Source organism: Adiantum capillus-veneris, chromosome 25 (assembly GCF_014529385.1).
Source record: "Adiantum capillus-veneris isolate H3 chromosome 25, ASM1452938v2, whole genome shotgun sequence".
NCBI classification, from domain to species: domain Eukaryota; kingdom Viridiplantae; phylum Streptophyta; class Polypodiopsida; order Polypodiales; family Pteridaceae; genus Adiantum; species Adiantum capillus-veneris.
In genome coordinates, this window is record NC_140955.1 from 73,359,344 (window position 1) to 73,367,756 (window position 8,413).

The 8,413-nt window shown below is 40.7% G+C and overlaps 1 non-coding gene across 1 annotated transcript; it reads left to right on the plus strand.

Moving 5' to 3' along the window:
- Positions 1 to 7,123: 7,123 nt before the first annotated feature.
- TRNAE-CUC (transfer RNA glutamic acid (anticodon CUC)) lies at positions 7,124 to 7,196 on the plus strand. Its single transcript has one exon. It is a non-coding gene; the product is annotated as a tRNA-Glu (tRNA).
- The last annotated feature ends 1,217 nt before the right edge of the window (positions 7,197 to 8,413 follow it).

Here is an 8,413-nt window from a genome sequence, read left to right on the forward strand (position 1 = left end):
TAAAATTGTTTTCCAATTCGGATTGGAACCTTGTGTAAAAAAATCATCAAAATAGGGTCCATTTCTAGCAGCAAAAGTCTTCCTGTGGTCCCCTTAGCTTAGACTTTCATTTGATTCCAAAGGACACCTCATGCCATATGAAAGCATGACATTGCTCCTTGACAAAGCTTTGTAATCATGCTTGCAATAATTCATTAAAATAAGTGTATCTTTGAAATCATGCCACCTAGTGCCCCACTAGGATTTGACTCCCCCCTAGTAGCTATTTAAAAAGAAATATAAGAAAAATATGAAAAATACATAGAATATATATATATTGGATTTTACCCTAGATATAGGATCTAGCTAGGGTGTGAGATGATAATGAGATAGTAGAAATAAAGAATCAATGCTTTTTGCCCCAAGTTAAAGAGGCGGAGCTATTGACACTTTTCCCATAGTATTTTTTGATGAGAAAAATAATAGGATGAGATAGAAGGCATATTATTATACTTAAATATGCATATATACATTATAGAAAATATAGCTATGTATCTAAAAAGTTACAAGATAACTCTTGTAGCATGCGTTCCCACTATGTACGTGTCACAGCACGACAACGTAGTATGTCTCCAAGCTTGAAATGACCTCCAAGTGGACTTTTTGATCGTCATACATCTTTATCACATTCATTTAAGCCCACCCACCAAGTTTCAAGCCAAACAGGTCACTTTTTGGCTTCATAGCTCCATAGATGGACTTTTCAGACTCTGAAACACCAGAAATGGTCTTCCTACCCTCAAAACTTATCCAAATTCAAATCTAAGACCATGGTGATGGTCCACAGGCTATGCCCTATCATACTGACAAGTTTCATGCAATTCTGAGCAAAAACACATACTACGTGTAGTATGTCCCAGGGTCATATTGACCTACTGAGCAAAGTTTGGCATCATGAATTTGATCACATGCTACAAGAAGCCTATATATTAAGTTTCAATTCATTTGGATAACATTTGCTTATCATTACAAGACATCCTACTAATTTGTACACCAAAAGCCTAAAATAGTCCAAAATTGCACTTTTGGTGTCTAAATCAAAATCCAGGCACATAGCTGTGATGTACAGGTCATAAGCTATCATCATGTCAAGTTTCAAGTCATTCTAATGAAAAAGACATCCTACGCATAGGATGTCTTTAAGCTTATTTTGCAGCAAAAATCCTACTGTTTTCACTTGCAGGGCATCCTTAGTCCTCTTGAGCTCATGTTTCAATTTTGAAGTCAATTGGATAGTTAAAACTCAGTTTATCAGCTAATCTGTAAAAAAAAAACGCTAACTTTGGACTACTGAGTGCAATAGGATCCATGACAGCCGCTAAGTCGCCAGCAAAGAAGAAAAGAATGACCAACAAGGATTACCTGGATGAGGTGGAGCCATTTATAATACCAACAGGAACCATAAAGCCCACTACCACTTGGGTACAAAGAAACTTACTTGAAGAAAATGACCTCAGAATATACCAAGGCAATACCATAGAGCTGCCAATGATACCACGGGAACTCAATGAGTTCACGAGAAGGCCAGAGATAGTTTCTATCTTGGAAAAGTTAGACTTACATAATTATTTTGAGGCTTTGCCAACAAGAATTGACATTCAAAGAGTCTGGGAATTTGTCACAATAATAAAAGAGAATGGCATAGCCAAGGTGACAGATCTGCAAGGAAAGAACATAATGATTGTGATCACGCCAGAGGTGGTTGCAAGTGCCTTGAACCTCTCTAATGCAGGAGACAGTGTCAACAAGAGGCGAGAAGAGATGAAGGTATACAAGGAAACCAAGAAGAACTACACCTTCCAGGATATTGCGGATTCAATGGTGGCAACCATGTTCCAACTATACAACCAGTATTTCCATATCTGCACCAAGAGGCCTCAAAAGTACATTGTGCTACCTGTAGCAATTGGAACAACATTCACATGGGCAATGAAGACAAGCTGCCCAAGAGAGATAGATTATGCATACTTGCAGTACCACATTGTGAGGATGGGAACCAAGAATCCCACATATATTGTAGTAGGGGAGATGCTCACCAAGGTAATATATGAAGCTCTAAATGCTAAAGGCCCGTGGCCTCTTCCTCCATCACAGAATGAGTGGTTGAAGCTGACAGAAGACAAGGAAGAGGAGCAACCTACAGCTCCCAGGGTGGCCACCAGACTGAAAATAAGGTTAGAGGTAGTAGAGGAAGAGACACCTCAGCCAAAGAAAGGGAAGAAATCTACCATTTAGATGCCAGCAAAAGAGACTAAATCCCAGAAGGCCGCTCGGCTAGAGAGGCTCATGGAGAGTTTTAGAGCCGAAAGAATGCTTAAAGGAGATCTAAGCGAATTATGGAAACCCTCATTTGAGGCCATGTTGGGATCTTCTTGAAGGACTAATAGGGATCGCTTCGAAGATTACAGAAAGAATTTCAAGATCCTAGATGCGACGATCGAGAATATTCCAATTATACCTTTTACAGAAGAAGAAGTTGATGACGTGAGGGGGCAGCTATTAGAAGAGCATGAAAGTGTAGAGCGAGAGAAGAAAACAAAGGTTGATCGAGACTTCAAAAAGAAGCAATCAACCCCACCATCAAGCCCCCAGTCCAGTTCCCCACCATCACCACCTCCTCCTAGTCCTCCTCAACCTCTACAGACTGAGGAGTTGATTAAATCTGAGAAGTCGCAAGACTCCAAGAATGAAGAGGACAAAGAGAAAGAGCAGAAGGAAGAGTTTGAACCAAAGCCTGAGAAGAAAGATCTGGAAGCAAAAAACTATCGAATATTCCTGGATCTACTAGCTACTGGATACACTCAAGAAGAGGCAACTCATACATGTTTTCAACTGTCAACCCTTAAACCAGAAGAATACACGTTGAGCCCTCGTTTGGTGGAGCTAAAGGATATTGCAACAGATACAATGGATTTGCAACCACAAGCCAAAGATTGGGAAGAAATGATGCAAAGACTACAAGGATTAAGAGCCAAATCAGTGGCCAAAGAGATTGAGTATGAAGGGCTGAAGTTGAGTGAAGTAAAGGTGAAAGTTGAAGTGGAAACACTTCAGAAGCAAAGTCGAGAGAAAATGGACAGCCAAGCACAGCTGCAAGCTGAACTAGAAGCAGCATTGAAGAAATGTCAAGAGTTAGAAAGTCAAAATTGAGAAACCACTCGGAAGCTAATGAACTCTAAAGAAGAGTACCAAAAAATCAGCAATGCTTTGACTGAAGCCAAAAAGGAAAGGGGATGGGCTCACCCTACAGCTGGTGGAAGAGTCAAAAGGGTTGGGAGCTTGAGGGAGGCCAAAGACAAATCTGAAATATAGCATGAGGCTAGGCAAGATGAGGTGATCGAACTAAAGGATCAAATCAAAGTGAAAGATCAAACGATTCAGAGGTTGAGAGCGTCTCCGGGCAGAGCAAGAGCTGCAGCTGCAACTAGTACTAGCCAAGATAAAGACGTGTTTGAAGAACAAATGATAGAACTTCAAAAAGACCTGACGCTTGAAAAGAGGCAGAGAGTAATGCTAGTAGAGGGATCAATGGTAGTACAAGGCCGGTTAGAAGATGATAACAAATCATTGAAAGCGGAATTGGATAGGCTTCAGAAAAGACTAAAAGATGACACAAAGACGCTACAGATAGAGAATGATGAGGTAAGGTAGAAGCTATAGAAAGCTAATAGAGTCGCAACCAAAGCATTCAATGTGATTTTTCAAAAAGAGTAGCACCACTGTGCGGTCTATTTTCTAGTCTCAATCCGCAAAACTCATGTGCCGTGCAATGGGTTGAAGATAGGATTCACAAACCAACAGAAAAGAAAAATCTTCTAGGCATGATGAGGTTCAACAAAGCAACAGCTATGAAGTACATTTTTCCCTAAATTGATGGCTTCCTTGTTAGCACTAGAAACTGCAACATACTCTGCCTATGTGGTGGAAGATGAAGTGCAATCTTGAAGGCATGATCTCCATGACATGGGTGCTCCAACAAATCAAGGAATACATAGCTAGACGTGGATCTTTGACTATTCACACAACCCGTATAATTTGCATTTGTGTAATCCACTCTCGGGTTTACTTAATAATTATGTGACTATCACGTGAGTGCAGTAGAAGGAGTTAGTAAATTTCTTTTTTTTCTCACATTTTCACATACAGAAGGGTACTATAAAATGGAATCAGGAAGAAAATTTACAGGTTGCATAAAAAAAGAATGTAATTTATTTGCTAAAAATCTATAAATAAGGAGTTTTAGAAATAATTCTTGAATGCACGCAATATAAAAAAATTATACATAGTGACCCCCCCCCCCCCCCCCCCCCCCCCCCCCCCCCCCCCCCCCGAACCCACTATGGATGCATCACTATTCCCAAAGCGTAAGCACTTGATTGTTGTACCCTTAAGGTATCTCAAAATTTTGTTCACTACCTCCCAATGCTTCCTGCCAGGATTTTCCATAAATCTGCTAACCACTCCCACTGCAAATGAAATGTCTAGATTGGTGACTACCATGGCACTCCCATGGCATACATAAGATTGCCTACTCCTCAAGAATATGGAACCTTTGTCATTTCCTCTTTCTCAGCATCAATTTTGGGAGCATCATTCTTGCTAAGTTTTGCATATGCCTGCATTGGGGTACTCAATGTAGATTTCTCCCCCTACATATTAAACCATTGCATGACCTTGTGGATATATGTTTCTTGAGATAACTCCAGCATTCCACGTTTTCTATCCCTCTTGATATGCATACCAAGAAAGTGACTTTCATCTCCCAAATCCTTCATATAAATTGCGTGACAAGTCATTTCTTCAAGAAGGCATCTAATCTTTAGACTTCTCGGAAATAAGCATATCATCATCATAAAGTATCAAGATAATAAGTGAGCCATCATTCAACTTTTGGGTATATAAGTAGTGATCTTCTTGGCTCCATACATAACCTTGGGATTGGTTGTACTTGTCAAAATTTTGGTACCATTTTCTTGGGACTTTCTTTAGACCATACAATGTCTGGTGCAGTCTACACACCAATTCTACCCTCGTAGGCTTTTCAAGTTCAACTTCAAAACCCTCTGGTTGTTTCATGTGATATCTTCTTTCTAGATGTCCATGAAGGAAAGTTGTTTTCACGTCCATCTGTGCAAGTTCCATGTCCTCAATGGCTACTAGTCCAAGCACAAGTTGCAATGTAGCAATCTTGGCTATTAGAGAGAAAATCTCATCAAAATCCATGCCTTTTTTCTGCTTGAATCCCTATACACCCATTTGCAAGGCAAGGCTTGTTTGCCCTTTGGCAACTCTCTCAGTTCTCAAGTCGCATTTTCCATGATTGAGTTATTCTTTGATTGCATTGCCTACTTCGACTTACGTCATTCTGTACAGCATAGTAAACTATCATCTAATGCCTGTTTTGCTACAAAAATTCTTAAACTCGGTGGAGATATACTCTCTCCCATTGTAAGTGCATAAAGACTTCAGCTTCTTGCCTCACTGGTTCTCTACCATTGCAATGAATTTTTGAAACATAGCAAAAAATTCGTCTTTCCTTTTCAAGCAATAGACCCACACCTTCTGAGTAGAGTCAAGTTGCTCAAGATGCCAAAGCATACTTTGACACCAATTATTGGAAATGGAGAGCCAAAAATGAATGCGAAGATGGAGAGGATAAAGAAGAAGTTTAAGAGCACACAACAAAGGAAGTAACATTACCAAGTGTGCTAAAAAATATAACACTTGGCCTATAACGATAGCCATATATATACAATCTAGGGGAGAACATCATAACAAGGGAAAAAAAGTGTCCCGACAATCCTAAGTATGTTCACACACATGACTACCATAATACGATAACAATACTCAAATGAGACAAGCATCAGGATAGTATTTCTTGAATAAAAGTAACTACGTTTGAAGAGGGATAGGATCTTGTAAAGCATGCAATCAAAATCTTTCTCTTTTATTTAAATTTCTAGTGTTGCAACAAGACCGGGCACAAAAAAAGAATCCAATAGCCCATCTAAACTTCAAAAAGACTACCAATATCTTTTTTTGAGGAGTCTTGACTATGAATTTCAGTTGAAGCATCACCAAGCTCGATGCTTTTTTTAGTAGACCCTGACTACCAATCTCAGTGTGCCTGTGCTTGCTTACGTGATGTGCCGACCAAAGAAGCCATATATATACAATCTAGGGGGAGAACCTCATAACAAGGGAAAAAAGTGTCTCGACAATCCTAAGTATGTTCACACACATGACTACCATAATACGATAACAATACTCAGACGAGACAAGCATCAGGATAGTATTTCTTGAATAAAAGTAACTACGTTTAAAGAGAGATAGAATCCTGTAAAGCATTACCAATATCTTTTTTGGAGGAGTCTTGACTATGAATTTCAGTTGAAGCATCACCAAGCTCGATGCTTTTTTTAGTAGACCCCGACTACCAATCTCAGTGTGCCTGTGCTTGCTTACGTGATGTGCCGACCAAAGAAGCGGCGACTTTTCATACATGAAAAACAAATGCTTTTTTTGAAGAGTCTTGACTATGAATTTCAGTTGAAGGATCACCAAGCTTAATGCTTTTTTTAGTAGACTTTGACTACCAATCTCAGTGTGTGTGTGTGTGTGTGCTTGCTTACGTCATGTGCTGACCAAAGAAGCGCCGACTTCTCATACATGAAAAATAGCCCTTGTGAGGCATAAATCAATGTATTCTAAAAGACCAAATCCAAGACTTGGCAATTTCCCTCCCGGCATAGGTGGCCCCCTTACCCTAGGGGAGTTGTCCTACTAAACGTTTTAGGAAGCTATCTTTATTAACAAAATTTTCTTAAATACTCCTCTAAAGCCACGTGTAGAGGGAGGAGGGGCTTGTTGCTTTGCTTCATGCAGTGACACACACCCACCCATTTTGCACTCAACAGCTCATGTGCCCGTGCTACGAGCTGAAGACAGGATTCACCAGCTCGCTCTTCTTCGAGAAAATCAACAGGAAGGTGGAGTCTTCTAGCCTTGATGGGGTTCAGCGCAGCAGAAGCTATGAAATCTGTTTTTTTTTCCTAGCGTGTGGCCGCAAGGTAACGAACAGCTCTCCGTTGTAGTCTAGTCGGTTAGGATACTCGGCTCTCACCCGAGTGACCCGGGTTCAAGTCCCGGCAACGGAAGATTTTGACTGCTGCGTGGTGTCTGAAAAGGCAGCCTGGCGGGGGATACTTTGGTCCTTGAGCCGGGGGCAGAGCCATTTTTACACTGGCAAAACTTTTTGCACGGGCTAGATTTCGAGAGAACTGATACACTGGCAAATGCTTCAAATGCACACCGTGCCAGTGAGGATTGGGCATTAATAGCCTTGTGATGCATACAACAATTATCAGCTTTGTAATTCACTCTTGAAGACATGACTACTTCCCATTGTTTGTCAATCCATCAAGCCCGTAGTGTTCATCAGATGGCTCCAAATAGAAAAATTGTATACATCAACAACATTGAATGCTTCAATTAATGACAGACTTTGCCCAAGCTTAGAGAGGAGACGATTACTTGCAAGCATGGCTTGGTCGCAACCACAGTTTAGTGGAAGTCCAAGTGTTGGCGATTACTAGCCAAGTGGATTCTCTGTAGTTCAGACAGCTGAAGGCAAATAAGTTGATTGGTTGTATGTTGGTTCCGTGTCTCCCAGACAAATACAGCTTGCTGCCCATGGCTCCTACAGCATCCGAGGAGCTAATTGCGAAATTCTTGTATCCAAGACCTTCGCCGCCCAATCACGGCATGGGGCCTAAGTTGCCTTATGCTATCAATACCATGGATTGCCAACATAGGGGCTTCTCACGACCTTCAGTTGGTTCGAGCAAGACAATTTTTGGTTGGTGACATGCTTCAGAGTCATTTTTGGTGGGCTACCAGATGCCAAGGAAAGGCTCTCTCTCTCTCTCTCTCTCTCTCTCTCTCTCTCTCTCTCTCTACACATATGGTGGCAATGACACACACACACACAAAGCACATACACACACATACCCTAGCTATCATGCACACAATTTTGGCTACTACAGTCTACATATTGTTGCAAAATGTTGGATTTGTGTAGGGGTAAAAGCATGTATTGCTGGTATCACTATTTCACTTTTTGGTGGTTGGCTTAGCAAAAAGTAGGACACGGTGAATTTTTGCAAATCTTATCAAAAATTTACAGACATTGCAATTTTGGATTCTTGTTGTCAAAAGGTTCCCAATGATGTACAACATTGTTGGTATCGTAATACGGGATACATGAAATTGGGATCCATAAGTTGCTATCAAAGTAGTGTCCAAGACACCACTTTTTGGACCACCAATACATGCTTTAGCCCATAGTCTACAGGGTCTCTCTCTCTCTCTCTCT